This window comes from Trachypithecus francoisi, unplaced genomic scaffold (genome assembly GCF_009764315.1).
Source record: "Trachypithecus francoisi isolate TF-2019V2 unplaced genomic scaffold, Tfra_2.0 Lachesis_group17, whole genome shotgun sequence".
Classification (NCBI taxonomy): domain Eukaryota; kingdom Metazoa; phylum Chordata; class Mammalia; order Primates; family Cercopithecidae; genus Trachypithecus; species Trachypithecus francoisi.
Window position 1 is genome coordinate 31,170,626 of NW_022681462.1, and position 18,391 is coordinate 31,189,016.

Sequence of the window (18,391 nt, forward strand, 5' to 3'; positions counted from 1 at the left end):
CAGACTATGGGGTTAGTTTGTTTAACCAATACTGTAGGAAGGACACTCTTCTCTAAAAAGCAAGCAGAGGGAGAAGGTTTGGGGTCCTCTTTTATATACTCACTTCTTATTCCACTCAAAATGTGATCTGAAGACCAATAGCATCAGCATCAGCATCATCATCAGCTGGGAGTTTGTTAGAAATTCAGAATCTCAGGCTACACCTCAAGCCCACTGTGTTAGTTTCCTAGAGCTGCCATAATAGCATGCCATAAACTGGGTGGCTTAAACAATGGAAATGTATTGTCTCATGGATCTAGAGGCCAGAACTCTGAGACCAAGGTGTTATCTGGGTTGGTTCCATCTATTGTCTCTAAGGGAGAATGTGTTGCATGCATCTCTTCTAGTTTCTAGTGGTTAATTGGCAGTCTTTACGTTCCTTGGCTTATAGATGCATCACCCTGATCTCTGCCTTCAGGTTCACATGGTGCATGCCCTGTGTGCAGGTACCTTCTCACATGCCATTATTTATCAAAACACTGGCCATATTGGATTAAGGGCCCAGTCTACTCTAGTGTGACTTCATCTTAACCTAATTATCTACAATGATGCCATCTTCAAATAAGGTCACATTCTGAGGTCCTGGAGGGTGAGTACTTTAACATATAAATTTGTGAGGAAGGGGTACAATTCAATCCATAAAAACCACTGAATCAGAACCTGTACTTACATAGGTAATTGGTATGCACATTAAAATTTGAGAAGCCATTCCTTAACATTCTTCAAAAACTAGTGTGCCACCAACACACTTAACTACCACCTTAAATGTGTAATAGAAAGCAGCCTAGTCTTGGGTTCTGGATTCTGGCCCTACCCTATCCATGTCACTTTTAGTGTACAGCCATGTGCCGGGCTCATATTCAGCCCTCAGTAAACACTTATTGGATGATTGAAAAAAGTGGGCCAAAGTGTTTTCATGTCTAAAATGGGAATAGTTATTTCAAAAGAATATTGTAAAGACTATCGAATTTACTAAATATTTAAAAATGGAAAGTGTTACTGTATCAGTCAGAATCCAGTCAAGAGATAGACATGAGATTCATTGGAACAGAGAAATTAGTATCTATTGGAGGAGAGTAATTATAAAGGTATAAAAAGAACTCTAAAGAAGACCTTAGAACTTAGGGAGATATATTTAAGGAAGGGACAAATTTTAAATGAAGGGCCTTCTCTCCAAAGCTTGGATTCAGACTTCACCGGAGAAGGTATAGTTGCCTCGCACTGGATGGTAGACACATTTTATGGGTTGGCCTGTATGCTCCAGGGTATAGGCTGCACAATGTTGGTGAGTGGGATCAGAGGGAACCAAGGTGCCAGGAACCTGCTGCCTGTCAAGGAAAGGCCTAGGGTGCATGGTGTCTGCCTCAGGAGGTCTGCAGTTACATGGACAGTGGACTGCAGACAGAGCCCTGAGCTAACCTAGGGAATGTACACAACACTGGATGCCCCTACACTGTACCACCAGTAGCCTGCAATAGGAAGATGCAGAAAGAAGAGCAGTACACCAGAACCAGGAAGAAAAGACTCTTCTTTACTCCCTCTCCAACACCCTCTACTGACCTGATTTAATGTCATGCCTGTTGCAACAAAGAAATGCTAAAGGATCCATTCCACTATTGCACAACGTGTAATGAAGGGCAGACTTTGTAGCTGGGAGGCAATAGATTGATAACTGGCATATGCACTGTGCCAATATAAAGTCGTTTTCTCAATGCTAATATCAAATATGGCTTCAGAGAATAAGAGAAATAAAAAATGTGGAATTCTTAATGCCTTATCCGATAGACAAGTAGTTAGTTCTCCCTAGCCTTTCTCTAATTCCCATACATACGCTGCTTTTTCCAACCACATTGCCTCATAATATGATTTGGAGGGGTGAGATAATATTGAAAAGGGAAGTTGTTACTAAAATTGGGAACTGAGCATATCTTGGTGATGGTGCTCACCTATGTATACTAGCGTTATGATACCCGCAGCACAGCAGTGCCAGGCACTCACCCTGACTCCTAGTTATCTAAGACGTCATCCTCTGGGGCTGCCTTCCTTGGTCTGTTTTTCCAGGACTCTGGGCCATTTATGTCATAACTGAGCTCATTTACACAATCCTAGGCCATCTCATTCTTGCCCATGGCTTTAATTACCCATGAACACATTCCTCTGACCAGGTTGCTGTTCTGAGTTCCTAGCAATAGTCACCTTGAAGCCAATCTTGAAGGTCGCAAAGACACCCCAAACTCAACATATTCAAATCAAGCTCATTTATTATCACCACATTCACCCCTAGTCTGCTGTTTTTTTCTATCTCTCAAAGAATGGCAACTTATGTTCATGTTATCTTTCTCTCTTTTCCTTTACCTTCCATATCACTTCCACGTCAAAGTTCCTGGATCTTATCCCCTAAATACCTCTTGATTTTGTTCACATCTGTCTGTGTATATTAGCACCACCCACATGTGTACTACATCACATATGACCCGGACCACCATAACAGCCTCCCAACTGATCTATCAGTAACCCCTCTGGCCTTTTTCCTAATATGAATCTAATATCAGCCTCAACTTTAGTTCTCCCCTACTGCTTTACATTCTTCAATGTTTCTTCATTGCTCTTAAGACAAACACAAAACTTTTGACATGACTTTCAAAGTCCTGCACGGTCTAGCTCTTCTCCACCTCTCAAGACTGACTTCACCTCTGGCCTTCTCTTGACTTCTCTGGATCAGCTACACTGCCTTTTTTTAACCCACTCTTTCAGGATATAGGGCCTTTGCATATGCTCTTGCCTGTGCCTGGAATATTCTTCAGATCCCACCTCAACCATTCCCTGATCACTCTATCCAGCTCAAATGCCCCCATTATCAGCTCCCATCACACTTTAGGAACTGCTTCTCCCTGATAGCACTTTTCAGAGTCAAATGTTGTATTTATTCATTTAATTGTTTAGTCAATGCCTACTTCTAGACTGTAGGATCTACTTCAGCAGGATATGCATTAATAATTCCTCACTATTGTATTCTCAGTGTCTAGCCCAATGCCTTTTATTTAGGCAAAATAAAGACTCTAAATATTGGAATTCATGTACTAAAATTTCTTGCTGAAATTTACTCTCTCCTTCAACAAATATTTAGTGAGCACCTACAAGTTTTTGCTTCTATGTTTGGAACTGTGCTTCCAAATAAGATTCCTGCTCTCTCATGCTGTATTAGTCTGGGTTGTCTAGAGGGACAGGACTAATAGGATAAATGTATATATGAAAGGGAGTTTATTAAGGAGTACTGACTCACATGATCACAAGGCGAAGTCCCACAATAGGCTGTCTGCAAGCTGAGGAGCAAGGAATCCAGTCTGAGTCAGACCTCAAAAGTAGGGAAGCCAACAGTTCAGCCTTCAGTCTGTGGCTGAAGGCCCAAGTGCCTCTGGCAAACCACTGGTTTAGGTGTAGGTCTAATAGTTCAAAGGCTGAAGAACTTGGAGTCCAATGTTCGAGGCAGGAAGCATCCAGCAGAGAAGAAAGATGGAGGCCAGAAGACTCAACCAGTCTCATCCTTCCACATTCCTCTGCCTGATTTTATCCTAGCCGCACTGACAGCTGATTAGGTGGTGTCCACCCAGATTGAGGGTGGGTCTGCCTCTCCTAGTCCACTGACTCAAATGTTAATCTCCTTTGGCAACACCTTCACAGATACATCCAGGAACAATATTTTGCATCCAATGAAGTTGACACTTAACCATCACAAGTCCATGCCTTGTCACCTTAAACCCATACACATCTTTTGAAATCATACATAATCTTCAAATAAAGGGAATAATAAGGTCATAATTATGCCTAACATAATACAGCTATCCTTTGTACTACCGGAAACTAACAATTCCCAACTCAAATGCTATTAGATAAAGTTAACAACACTGAAATGCTGATATGAGGTCAACAAATCTTACGTCACATGACAAAGGAAAAAGAAATAAAATGAAGATTTTTTTTTTAGTACAAGTGTATACATGCTCAAACGTGTTCATAACAAAATAAAGAGGAAATACTCATGACAATTACCATCCTTGTTTCTGCAATTGGTCACGTGTCATAGCTGGTATTGATGACTACCTTCTTCTACTACCTATTCTGTATTCCTTTTGCTTTTAGCAAGCACCTCAGCAGGTGGTGGTTTTTTACCTGGTGGAGTGACTCAAACCTTCATTCTTGTAGGGTCTATGTCATTTGTAGTCCTGCCTGGATTGGATTGTTGTAGTTTCCCATTGACCTTAATCACAGGGCATGATAATATTAAGAGATGCCCTAAGGGATCCCCTGTATTCCATGCATATTCTTCCTTACCTCCACTGTGGAGTAGTAAACTGATTTTATCTTGATAATCCGGGTCAATCACCCCCAGCCAACACCATAACTTCCTTTCTTCCTTTGTTGCCTGTTGACTTATGGTGATGGTGAGAGGTGACACTTCCATTTCCACCCCTTGATTCCTGGAACCATGAATCCTGGCTATGGGAGAAACAGTACCATATATTGGATGCTGATTCAGATCATACACCTAGAGAACTTTGTCCCAGCCCTGCAAAGTATTGTCACCTAGTTGGCATTATAATTTGACTTCAAAAGGCCATTTTACCATTCTATCAATCCAGCTGCTTTAGGGTGATGGGGAACATGGTGAGACCAGTGGGTTTTGTGAGCATTAGCCCACTGCTGCACCTCTTTAGCTCTCAAGTGACTGCCTTAGTCAGAGGCAATGCTATGTAGAATACCATGATGATGGATGTGGCATTCTGTGAGTCCATGGATGATAGTCTTGGCAGAAGCATTGCATGCAGGACAGGTAAATCCATATCTGGAGTATGTCAATTCCAGTGAGGACAAACTGCTGCCCTCTCTGTGATGGAAGAAGTCCGGTATACTCAATCTGCCATTAAATAGCTGGTTGATTACCCCAAGGAATGTTGCCATATTGAGGGCTCAGTGTTGGTCTCTGCTGCCGGCAAATTAGGCACTCAGTGGTGGCCGTAGCCAGGTCAGCCTTGGTGAGTGGAAGTCTGTGTTGCTGAGCCCATGCATGACCTCCATCTCTGCTACCATGGCCACTTTGTTCGTGGGCCCATTGGGCGATGACATGGGTAGCTGGGGAAAGAGGCTGAGTGGTGCCCATAGAACAAGTCATCCTTTCCACTTGATTATTAAAATCCTCCTCTGGCTGAAGTCACCCTTTGGTGAACACTCACGTGAGATACAAATATCTTCACAATTTTTGACTACTCTGAGAGGTTCATCCAAATACCTCTTCCCCAAATTTCTTTGTCACCAGTTTTCCAATAATGCTTTTTTCCAAATTCCTGACCATCCAGTCAAAACATTGCCTATAGCCCATGAATGAGTATATAATAAGACATCTGTCCATTTCACCTTTCAAGCAAAGTGCACAACAAGGTGCATTGCTCAAAGTTCTGCCCACTGGGAAGACTTCCCTTCACCACTGTCCTTCAGCAATGCCCTATAAAGGGGCTGTAGTGCTGCAGCTGTCCACTTGTCAGGTGGTGCCTGCATATTGTGCAGAGCCATGTGTAAATCAGGCCCTTGTCTTCTTTTCCTCTGTCAACTGATCATAGGGAAATCTCCATGAGGCCATCAATGCAGGCTGGAGGAGAGAAGGCAAGTTGGCAGGAGTGGGGACCATGGGTATCTGAGCCATTTCCTCATGTAACTTACTTGTGCCCTCAGGACCCGCTCAAGCCTGATCATGTATGTATCATTTACATTTGATGATGGAATGGTGCTGTACATTCCCCCACTGTCATTCTCCAAGATCCAGCTGTCTTTGCACAGGCCAAATAGGTGAGATGAACAGGAATGTAGTGGGAATCACCATCTCTGCATCTTTCAAGTTCTTTTTTTTTTTTTTTTTTTTGAGATGGAGTCTCGCTCTGTCGCCCAGGCTGGAGTGCAGTGGCGTGATCTCAGCTCACTGCAAGCTCTGCCTCTTGAGTTCACGCCATTCTCCTGCCTCAGCCTCCCAAGTAGCTGGGACTACAGGTGCCTGCCACCACACCCAGCTAATGTTTTGTATTTTTAGTAGAGAAGGGGTTTTACTGTGTTAGCCAGGATGGTCTAGATCTCCTGAACTCGTGATCCACCCACCTTGGCCTCCCAAAACGCTGGGATTATAGGCGTGAGCCACTGCGCCCAGCCAAGAAGCACCACCTCTGCATCTTTCAAGTCCTTGGTGGTGGCACTAATCTCTGCAATCTCTCCAGGGATGCAATATTGTTTTTGACCCCCTTACTATTTTTCTAGGAAGAAGCAGCTCTAATGGCTTCCATTTGGCCTTTCCCACCATTCTAGCTTTCATCTTACCAGTCAGGAAGCTAATGTGGGGGTTCTGCCAGCTGTTAAGTATGTCTATGCCAATTATGCATTCTGGCACTGGGGAAGTGACCACAGGATGAGTCTGGGTACCCACTGGACCCACTTTAAGTTGGACCTGAGCTAAAACTTCATTAATTATTTGACCACCATAAGACCCCACTTTAATTGGAGAACCATAATGATGTTTTGTGTCCCTTGGAATCAACATCAGCTCAAAGCCAGGGTCCGGTAGTCCCCAAAAGTTCTGATCATTTCCCTTTCCCCAGTGCACAGTTACTCTGGTAAAAGACTGGAGGCCTCCTTGGGCAAGGATGGGAGAAAGATTAACAACATAAATTATCAATAGTATAGTGGGGTCTTTCCTCAAGGGGACTGAATCTCCCCTTCATTCAAAGAGTTCTGGGTTTGTAAACTGGTTCAAGTCTGGAAATTGACTGAGAGGCCATGATTCTCTGTTTTTATAATTCAAATTAGTTTTTTGTTCACTCAACATGGCAGTTTTCTGCCTATATAAATTAAATAAGAAGGCAATAGGCTTGCTGTCAATTTCACTTCTGGGAACACTGTGACTAATTAGACAATGCCAGAGCTCTACATGAGTCAGACTATTCTGATTGCTGCTTTGCGTCTGCTGTCCATTATGGTAACTATACCCACATTGCCTTTGACAGTTGAGTACTGCCACTTGGCCTGTGCCACCTCAGGAACTAATTATTCCTGTTGCATTTAAATTTTGTAGTTGAGTGACTGTGGTTCCTATTGTAAGATCTGGCATACAGAGAAGAGCAATCACAAAGCCCTTCAAGGATGCAGGTGCTGCCCTCACACATCTATTTTACAAAGTATTATTAAACGCTGTATCTTCTGGACCCTCCCAGCTAAGATGAGTAGGTCTAAAGTAACTAATATACCCCAACATCCCAATCTCCCTAAGCCTTTGGTTCCCTTCCTCTACATTAAACCAATGGAGAGCAGGCATTTCCAGCTCACTCATGGTGGGCCATCTTTTGATCTGTATTTTAGCTAACCAAGCAAATAAACTATTAGAACTTTTTTTTTTTAAATCTCCAAGCTGCAACATTAAATGCAGAATCCCTGCTTAGTGCACCTAAATCGATAAATTCAGCCTGATCCAACTTTATGTTCCTTCCATCATTATCCCATACACTTAATATCCATTCCCATGCCTGTTTTCCAGGTTTCTGCTTATATAAATTAGAAAACTCAAGGAGTTATTTTGGAGTGTAGTGCACTTCCTCATGGGTTACACTCTCAACCTCACTTCTAGGGGCTTGCCAGGACTTTAATTATAGATCTAGAAGCAAACAGGGTTTGGGGTGGGTGCTGAGGAGAATCAGCATTGTCTTGCCTAGCAACTGCCTCAGGGGAGGCCATCACTGTTGTCTCAGGCAGTGCAGGATTAATCTTTGACAAAGGTGGAAAGGCTGATGGCAGCATGGGTGGGGAAGAGGATGTTGCCACTCCTGGGGGTGGGACGACTATTTCCTCTGGCAAAAGAGGCTCTTCAGAATTTAGGAGTTCAGTGCCCACAGCCTCATCAGGGTCCTCCCACGCATCCCCATTCCAAGTTGCAGGGCCCCATTCTTTTCCAATCAATGCCCTCACTTTAACAGTAGACACCTGACGAGGCTATGTGTGCACCTTTTTTCAGGTCAGCCACTCACATGTCAAGAGCTTGTGTCTGATTTTCCACAATTTCAGCTTTTTCTCTACGGGGGATAAGACTCAGGGTAATCTTAGAAGATTTGAGGCTCAGTATGTGCTTCTGAAGCTGGGAGCTAGAATCCCCGAGTTCATCATTTTCTTTCATCACTTTGTCTAGTGAACTCAGGGGCAACCAACCAACATCATTATATTCCTTGGTTCTCCACATACGGTCAAAGGTATTATATATAGAGTCACTGTATTCCTTGCCTCTCACAAACGGTGAATCAGGAGTATCAAATGTATTTATTTTGCATAACTGTCTAAACAGTTCTTGCCAAGTACTGTCAGTGTTCTCCATGCTATTAGAAGTAGAGTCCTTAGCAGTTTTTGTCCAATCATATTAAGCAGCCAACTCCAGAAGCCCCCAAATGAACTAAAGAACTCCATCCTTAAAATTCTGTTCCTCTAAAATCACTCTTGGTACCAACATCTGTATAGGTCTGGGTTCTCTAGAGATACAGGACTAATAGGATAAATGTATATATGAAAGGGAGTTTATAAAGGAGTATTATAAGGAGTATTGACTCACACAATCACAAGGTAAATTCTCACAATAGACCATCTGCAAGCTGAGGAGCAAAGAAGCCAGTACAAGTCACAAAACCTCAAAAGTAGGGAAGCAGACAGTGCAGCCTTTAGTCTGTGACCAAAGCCCAAGAGCCCCTGGTAAACCACTGGTTTAGGTATAGATTCAAGAGTCCAAAAGCTGAAGAACTTGGAGTCCAATGTTCGAGGGCAGGAAGCATCCAGCACAGGAGAAAGATGGAGGCCAGAAGACTTAGTCAGTCTAGTCCTTCCACATTCTTCTGCCTGCTTTTATCCTAACTGTACTGGCAGCTGATTAAATGTTGAATCTGCCTCTCCCAGTCCACTGACTCAAGTATTAATCTCCTTTGGCAACACCTTCACAGACACACTGAGGAACAATACTTTGCATCCTTCAATCCAATCAAGTTGACACTCAACATTAATCGCACATACCATGTCATTCTGATGGGGAAGGGCAAAAACAAAACAAAAAATACCCACACATACATGAGAAAAATTGCAGATCACAATAGGCTCAATGAAGAAAATCAAGTAGGGTGATATAATAGAAAATAAGGTTTAGATTGAAAATGGCCTTAGGAGAAGAGTTGGATTGGCCAAGTAGGCCTCTCTAAGGCATTGCATTTGAGCTGGAATTTTATGGTGAAAGAGTCAACTATGTGCAGCTGACCACAGAGGTTTCCAGGCAGAAGCAGTAGTGAGTGAAAAAGCCCTCTGGTGGTAAGGAGCCATCTGTGCTAGAGAAAATGAGAAAAACTTTAACATACCACTACTCCTAGGGTTAACAAGGGCAAGGTGTTGACTCAAAAGCATTACATTTTAGCACCTCTGAATGTGTGATTGGAAGGTGCCTTAGAAAACCAGTTGTTCAAAGGGAGAAGAAGCATGATCACTTCGGTTAGGACAATGCTGTGCAGGAGCATTATCATACTGCAAAATGCTTGTCAATACTGTTTACTTAGAATACAACCTGAATGGTATTCCTGGTATTATTCCTGGTGTTATTCCTGGAAATTCTGCCGGCTTCCCACCACTAAATGTCAGTAGATCCCCCCAGACACCATTTATCTGAAAATACCAACCTCTCTCTCATTTTTCTACATGTCAATCAGGGGTGGTATTGATCTTGATTAGAATGACTGGAAAATTTTCAGTTTACAGATGTGGAAATGGAGGCCCAGTAAAGGAAAGCAAAAAAATGGCACAACTTAGGTCTTCTTTTCTGACTCAATACCTAGTACTCATTTTACTACAGCACAGCTATCACTCATATTTTTACCCCCAATCATAGTTTTGGCAGATGAAAAGCAAGCAAACCAAAACCACAAAAATGCTGCATAAAAAGAATATTTTCCTAATTTTCCTCTTTGATACATTCAGATTCCTATGGATGACATTTTCTTTTAATGGTCTTTATCTGTGCCTTGAGGGAAGGTAAACTTGAAAGCCCACCTTCTGTTCAATGCTGCCCCAGACAAATATATTTGATTTAATGCAATACACATTCTTCCGTTGCTCGCTGCAGCCGGATGTTGTTTGTAATGTTTAATCTGCCAAAGCACATTGTATATTATCATTCAGATGCAAAATAATTTATGGCTTTAACTCCCTATGCATTTAGATGAGTAAATCACTTGATGTTTAGAGAAGATATGATTGTTGTTTAATTTTTTGCTTCACTTAACTTTTTAGATATCAATACAACATTGACTTCATGTTTGTTTTAGATTAACCTTGCAATTAAACATAAGAAGAAGTGTGTGCTCTTGGGGTGTGTGTGTGTGTGTGTGTGTGTGTGTGTAAGCATTGTATGGGGCATCTTTGGGGAGATCTTAAATCATAACAAGTCATCAACTTGTGAGCTTGTGCCTTGTTTTTTGAACAACTAAAATAAAAGTCATTCTGAACAAATTCTGTTGAATGAGATGGATAATAAAATTGAATTTTACCATTGTAGGCTATAATAATAATACTACTAATAATAACCACAAAAATGTTATCTTTTAAAAGTAATTCAAAAGGAAATTATGCAAAAGAAAACCTAACTAATGACAGCATCATAAGAAAAGTGTGAGTTCTTCAGTGTGATTCATTTGAAGGAGACAATGCTCATTTGCATTTGTACATTCTGTATATTTATTAGGAAATCAATCATTAATTTTAGCATGACATCGACAGACAGATGCATATTTATTTTTGTTTATACATTTATATATCCATTAAGTGTGATAAAGAAATAATGATGATAATACTAACATTAAGCTTGTATTATGCACCATCACAGTGCTTAGGGCTTTGACAGCATTCTCATATCGCTTCACAGTGGTGAGACTCTAAATGATGGAATCATAGCTTTATAGTGGCAGAATAGTTTCGATGAATTGAAGCTTGTTTGAATCAGGGGCCAGTTAGAAGGAACAGTAGTATTAATGAAATATAACTTTAATACTGTGAGTTTCATACCAAGACTTAAACTGGTATGTTCTGGCCAACAGCCAGCAAGAGACAAAATCCTGCCAAACACCACACAAATTAACTTGGAGTGCATCCTCTCTGAGTGAAGCTTTCCTGTAGCCCCAGCTGACTTGCAGCCTTGTGAGACACCTTATACAAGAGATGCGGCTTAGTTATACTTGAATTCACAACTCACAGAACTAGGAGATAATAAACCCTATTGTTTTAAACCATTGAGTTTGGGGACAATTTATTACACAGCAAATCGCAATGCCAATATACTAGCATATAGAAGAACTATGCTACGGGAAACTGACTTTAGGATGTTTCAATGTGTAGTCAAGGAGAGGCGTTTTGACAACCTGCTTGAATGGATGGGATTTAGTGGCAGTGAACATGTGTGGTCAAGGAGAGGCGTTTTGACAACCTGCTTGAATGGATGGGATTTAGTGGCAGTGAACACCCCAGTGGATTTAGGTATATCCAGAGTGCTTGAAGAATGTGTGCCTGTCTTTTCTATACTTTAGTTTGTTTTATATACCCTTCCTGATAGACAATGAAAAGACAAACCTTGGCTTAGTCATTTTAATTTAGTAGCAATTGAGTTCATATTGTTTAAAGGTTTATGTAATTTCTTCACTAATGCAATTTTTAAAATTTCCAATGATTTGCTTTATCTCACATATTGAAAAGATGTGCAAGAAACATCCTATGCTTAAACATCCTATCAGCACATCCTAAAGTCAGTTTCCCGTAGCATAGTCCTTCTATATGCTAGTATATTGGCATTGCGATTTGCTGTGTAATAAATTGTCCCAAAACTCAATGATTTAAAACAACAGGGTTTATTATCTCCTAGTTCTGTGAGTTGTGAATTCAAGTATAACTAAGCCGCATCTCTTGTATAAGGTGTCTCACAAGGCTGCAAGTCAGCTGGGGCTATAGGAATCTTAAAGCTTCACTCAGAGAGGATCCACTCCAAGTTAATTTGTGTGGTTTTTGGCAGGATTTTGTCTCTTGCTGGCTGTTGGCCAGAAGCCACCCTCAGTTCCTTGCCAAATGGGCTGCTCTGTAGGTCAGCTTGCAACATGGTACATAGCTTCATCAGACTGAGCATGTAAGAGGGCAAGAGAGGGAGTAGTAACAAGAGGGAAGTCACTGTCCCTTGTAACGTGATCTCAGAAGTGACACCCCATCACTTTTGCCATTCTGTTGATTAGAAGCTAATTACTAAGTCCATCCTACACTCAGGAAAAGGAATTGCAAAAAAGCATGAATACCAGGAGGTGGGGATCATTGAGAGACATTTCAGAAACTCTGTGGCAGGTAGTAATGTTATGAGAGTTTAATGTTCTAAAAGATTGTGAAATGTCAGGTTTATCATAGGGCCTTTCAGAGTCTTGAGCGTGCTAACTGCATTGCAAATTGTAAGTGGAAAGGGTCTACGGAATGGAGTGTTTCTCAATCCTATTTGTTCGGTGAGTCCTTTTTGTTAAAGAGTGGCATGTTAAATGATCCTTTCTCAAAACCTTTGGTGAATGGCTGCCTAACGTTGTCTCTTGACACAGAAGTTACTGAGAATATGAGAGGTGCACTGCCATTAACTGCAGAACCTGGGCCAGTGCACTTCTCCTGAAGCTCTGAGGTTCTTTGCACCTCATTAGATTGACACATGGTTTATTTATGCCAACATGATCATGATTTTTATTGAGTCATCTCTTACATCAGCTGCTGGCAACATAAGCCATATAAGTAAAAAAGAGTGTAAGAGTTGATGTTGAACCCATTTATGAAATGTCTGTGAGCCGATTGTTGTGGAGATTAGCTTCCAGCTGGTGCTCTCCTTTCTCACTTTGTGGGTGGCAAAGCCAGACTGTGGCCAATTCTGCTGCTTCTGTCCTTAGTCCAACCCCACCCTACGCCCATCCCTATGGGAAGTGGAAAGCCACCAGTATCCATCATTATCTTCTTCACTCTGGAAATAAAGATGTTGGAACCTTCATGCAACCCTCTAAAAGACTATCAACTCCTAGAGACACATTGTCTCATTGATTTTATTTCTCATGTGTCTCCTTTAAAAATGAATAATAAATTGCAGCAGCTCATGTATAAAAGGACTGCATTGCTATTTAACTTCTTGTTTGGATCTTTAATGACCCATGTACTTTGTCCTTCTCAGAGAGATATCATGGCCTTGATATCACGAACTGCACCATGCATGTCTGCATGTCCCTCCCCAGTACAGCAGAGTTCAGTACCCTGGGTACTTTTCTAAATAGGCTCTGGGTGTTTGGTGGATTGAGTAGATTGTCATGGCAGGTGGGGCATAAGCATGGTTGTTAATTGTTAGCTCATAGTTAAATATCTGAACACATTAACAATGTTTGTTTGTATTTTAGCCTGCTAATTATTCTTTTTCTCATTTCCTGCCACTTGTGAATATTATTTTGCACATTTCCAGTGGAGAGGTTTGGAGAGAAGATTTTGATCGTTCATACCTCTTTGATGCCAAGCCCACTTCTTTATAGTTCTTATGTGTTAAATTAAATCTAGTTTTTTTTATTGTGTCTACATCTATGTTTATGTATTTTTGTCTCTCTCCACATCCACACTTTTTTCTTCTTTATGTCTCCTGAAATTTCATGAGATAGTCTTTCAGCAAAACGAAAGTCACCAGGAAGTCTCACAAATCAAGTCAGCAGAAATCTGCAAAAGGAGGGTTCTTGCTGGAATATTGCCTCAGTACTAATCTATGGGTGGTTGACGTATCTAGAACTTATGCTGGATAGCATATTAAACACCTTGGTGAATTATGGTGCTTGCTCCAGCTGCTTTTAAAAAAATATGTATTCATTAATGACTTTTGAAGGTAAGCAGATGTTTCCATTTGCTCATTTTGGTTTATGGCCCATTCCGCAATTGGTATTGTAGTACACACATTTCTATGTAATATATATCTCATATGGTCCAATGCATTAGAAAAAGAGAGAAACTTATAATAAAAACATGGGATCACTGGCAGCAAACAGTATGCCTGGAGCTCGTGGTGACTTCAGCATTATCAGAATGTTGATAGCATTACATCTGTTGTGTCTGAAAAGTGCCAGAAAATGGTGCTAATTTATAACGTAGGAGGAGGGAGGTGAAGAAAGATATGGTGATGAAAAATAGTACACAGTAGAAGATAGTCAACTAAATAGTAATTTGTTAAGTTTTATTCACACTATATAACAAAGTGCTGTCACAGGTTTCTGGTTTGGTTTATAAATCAACTACGCATGTTGCTCATCTATACTTCCCGTGGAAATGGCTGACTATTCTAAATAGGACCTTTCGTTTTTACAGAAAACATGTTTGTATTTCTAAGGGTTATGTGGTCCAGCCCAAGCATGAGGGCAGTGATAGAATAAAGTAAGGCCTCTGGCTGCCATTGAACTTTACAAGGCAAAGGGCAGAGAATAGGGAGAAAAACAGGGAATTGGGAACCAGCAGCATCCGTAGAAGAACAGAGAGAAAGAGGGCCAGATGGTAGGGAGCGATAGTGAGAATGATGCTTATAGTTATCACAGATGCCTCTCAATTTTTAAAACCTTGAATGTCTACATCTCTGAGAAATTTAAACACTAAAAAAAAAAAAAAAATGCTTTTTTCTATCCCTCATTTCCACTCCTTTTATCCTCACCCTACAACCATATGTGTTTTTTTTTCTTCCTAAGATTCCATTGTTAAGGTTGTGGATGTATAGATTAGACAGAGTATGTTCCCAAGACATCAGAACAAAGTTTACAGGATGTCCTGTTGTAGCCAGAAGGACAAAGAGGCTTTGTACCTGCCTGTGTGGAATGTTTACAAGATCCCGAGTAAAGACACTGTCTCCACCCTATTCTTTCTCCATTACTGGCTACTCTTTGAAGACAATATTTTGGAATTTCATCTGTTATTTCAAGGTTTTATCTGTGCTAAAATGCATATTGAATATTTGAAGCTGGCATCAGTCACATGCATACTTCTAGTCTAGAGGGAATGTTTTAGGTTCTCTCATGAGACTGAATTTTGATAAGAAAATGTGAATGTGAAGATCCTTGCAAGGGAGAAAAGTTACAAAATAAGAAGTTTTTTAGTTTTTCTTTTTCTTTTCTTTTCTTTTCTTTTCTTTTTTTTTTTTGATATGGAGTCTCGCTCTGTCGCCCAGGCTGGAGTGCAGTGGCCCGATCTCGGCTCACTGCAAGCTCCGCTCCCGGGTTCACGCCATTCTCCTGCCTCAGCCTCCTGAGCAGCTGGGACTACAGGCACCTGCCTCCACGCCCAGCTAATATTTTGTATTTTTAGTAGAGACGGGGTTTCACCATGTTAGCCAGGATGGTCTCGATCTTCTGACCTCGTGATCCACCCACCTCTACCTCCTTTTAAACAAATGATTCTGCCCACTTTGTGACAGTGTTTTAGGACCAGATGGGAGTGTCCCTGGATCCTTTCAGCTGGTGGCACTGTATGAGTTTTCTATTGCTACTGTAACAAATTACAACAAACTTAGAGGCTTAAAACAACAAAAATTTGTTATCTGATAGTCTGGAGCTTAGAAGTCCAACACAGTCTCAAGGGACTAAAATAAAGATGTGGACAGGGCTGCATTCCTTCTTGAGTCTCTAGAAAATAATCCATCTCCTTGCCTTGTACAGCTTCTAGAGGCCACCCAATTCCATGGCTCACAGCCCCTTCTTTGATCTTCAGAGCCTGTGACAGTAAGACAAGTCCTTCTCATACTGTTATCTCTCCTGTTCTCTGCAGCTAGGAAAGGTTCTCCACTATCAAGGACTCATGATTTACATTGGGACCACATGGATAGTCAAAGTAACCTCCCCATCTCAAGATCCTTAACTTAATTGTGTCTGAAAAGGTCTTTTTTGCCATATAAGGCAACAGGGTACTGAGATTAGGATGTGGATATCTTTGGGGGAGTGCCTACCATAAGCACTAACTAAAACAAACTCTTTCCAACCTATTGTGTCCTATACAGGTGGTCACTTTTTTTTGTTTGTTTGTTTTTGAGACAGAACCTTACTTTGTCACCAGGCTGGAGTACAGTGGCATGATCTTGGCTCACTGCAACCTCTCATCCCCAGGTTTAAGCGCTTCTTCTGCCTCAGCCTCCCGAGTAGCTGGGATTACAGGCACCTGCCACGCCACCTGGCTAATTTTTTTGTATTTTTAGTAGAGACGAGGTTTCACTGTGTTGGCCTGGCTGATCTCAAACTCCTGGCCTCAGGTGATCCGCCTGCCTTGGCCTTCCAAAGAGCTGGGATTACAGGCAAAAGCCATGGTGCCCAGTCTGGTGGTCACTTTTCAATAAGCTGCCTCAGTTAACAAGAGTACTGGGCCTGGCCAGAAATTTCCACCAATGCTGAGTGCTAATTCTCTTCTGATATTAATTGAAGTCAGTGTCTTGTCAGCCTCTACTTCTCAACTCTACCTGAGCTAGCCACAAGAGAAGTTGGAGTCACATCTTTGATTCCTTCTCCATGCTTACAAAATCTTGTATCCCATTCTTCCCTGCAGCAAGGGATCCTGAGACTTTGGCATCCATCATCAAAGTTTGCCCTCCACAGGACAGTAGCCTTCAGGATCACATTGTTTAAGCCTATTATTTTCCTAAGGGAGCAAAGAGGAGCTCAGAGAAGGAAAATAAATTAGCAAAGATGTAGAACCCAGACCTACACAGACTTCCAGGCCCATGCCTGGGCCTATGTGGCGTAGTTCCACCACACAATACCAGACTAGAGGTGACTAGACAAGGTCCTCAAGCAGTAAACACACACACACACACACACACACACACACACAAAACAAAACAAATCTTTCCCCATAAGAAAATGTTCCAGGTAGAAGTGTAATAATGTCAAATATTTAGGAAGCATCTGTACTAATGAGGATAAATAAGAGAGTTTTGTTGTATATGTGTTTTATTAATCCTCAGTTAATCAGAAGATGTTAAAATGGGAACATTCCTTCATGCAAAGCATATACTTAACTAAGACTTTGTCAGAGGAACCATGAACGGGGAAATCCATGAAAAAAACAATCTTATTACTGATGCCTTTAAGGTCTGGTTTTAGAGATTCAGTGTGTGTGCACACATAGAAACTGAATCTCTAAAACCAGACCTTAAAGCCATCAGTATCACGATTAATAGGGAAGGCTTTGGTTCAAAAGCCTGAAGGAGACCCAGAGCTAGCAAATGTGACATGGGGTTTTACTACGGGCTGATTACAGGAGAGAGTCCGGTGGTGGTGGGCTAGAGAGGAAAACCATCTTATTTGCAGAAATGGTCCAGTGGTGGCAAGCTGGACCAGATAACCGCATCACTCAGTGGCAGAGGGCTGGGCAGGAAAACTGCAACCACCTGCAAACAGCATGCGGTTTGTATAGCATTTTCAGTTAACACTTTCCCTGTAATAAACTCCACCTGGCAACCTTCATTTACCCCAAAACTCAGGGCCTCAGTCCTCTGTACGGCCCATGTTCCACAGGATGGATCAGGGATTCAGATGTTTATTATGGATAAGAAACGAATCTCAGGGTTGGCCACTCCTGGAATCCGTAGCTCAAAACACACATTCAGGTGCATCTGCCATACAGGGTTATTCTAAGGGGATGCTGAAATTATTGCTTTCAGGTGCATTTACCCTTCTATGTGGCCCCTTAGTTTGACTACTGAGGTCAATTGCAAAAGGTAATATGGCTTCTGGCCTAAATACACTCCCATGTTAAGCTCCTGTTTGAGTATTTTATGAAGTCTCTTCAACTTAGAATGCCATCTCTTATGGTTTCTTAATTTCTAAATTATAGGGACTCCTTTTGCAACAGCAATGTCCATCTCTGAGGCAACTGGCTGGTCAGTCGTTGCTGTTGATTATTCTTTAGTCTATGAGCTGTCCTGGGAGGAGAGAGACAACTGATTTCCATGATCTGAAGTACAAGTTGTTCCACCACATTTAAAATAGGCTGCAGCTGTTCTAGTGTATTGACCGCTAGAATCTTATATGTATGGTGACCTTAAACTTCCTCGGTGAAATGTTCTCTTTCATACTCATACTTTACACTATTCAAAAAGTTAAATCAGACAGCATTTTCCTGGACTACTTTGCCAGGAGATGACCACTTTTATGCTTTCCTTATCTGAGGAAATTCGCAATTTACCAGTATTTTTAAGGAACGACAAAACCACAAAACAGAATAGTATGAGATATGA

General features: G+C 41.4%; 1 protein-coding gene across 3 annotated transcripts in view; it reads left to right on the forward strand.

The window, feature by feature from the left end:
- CTNNA2 (catenin alpha 2) overlaps nucleotides 1-18,391 on the forward strand; it is a 1,168,663-nt gene that overhangs the window by 690,965 nt on the left and 459,307 nt on the right. The window lies entirely within an intron of this gene.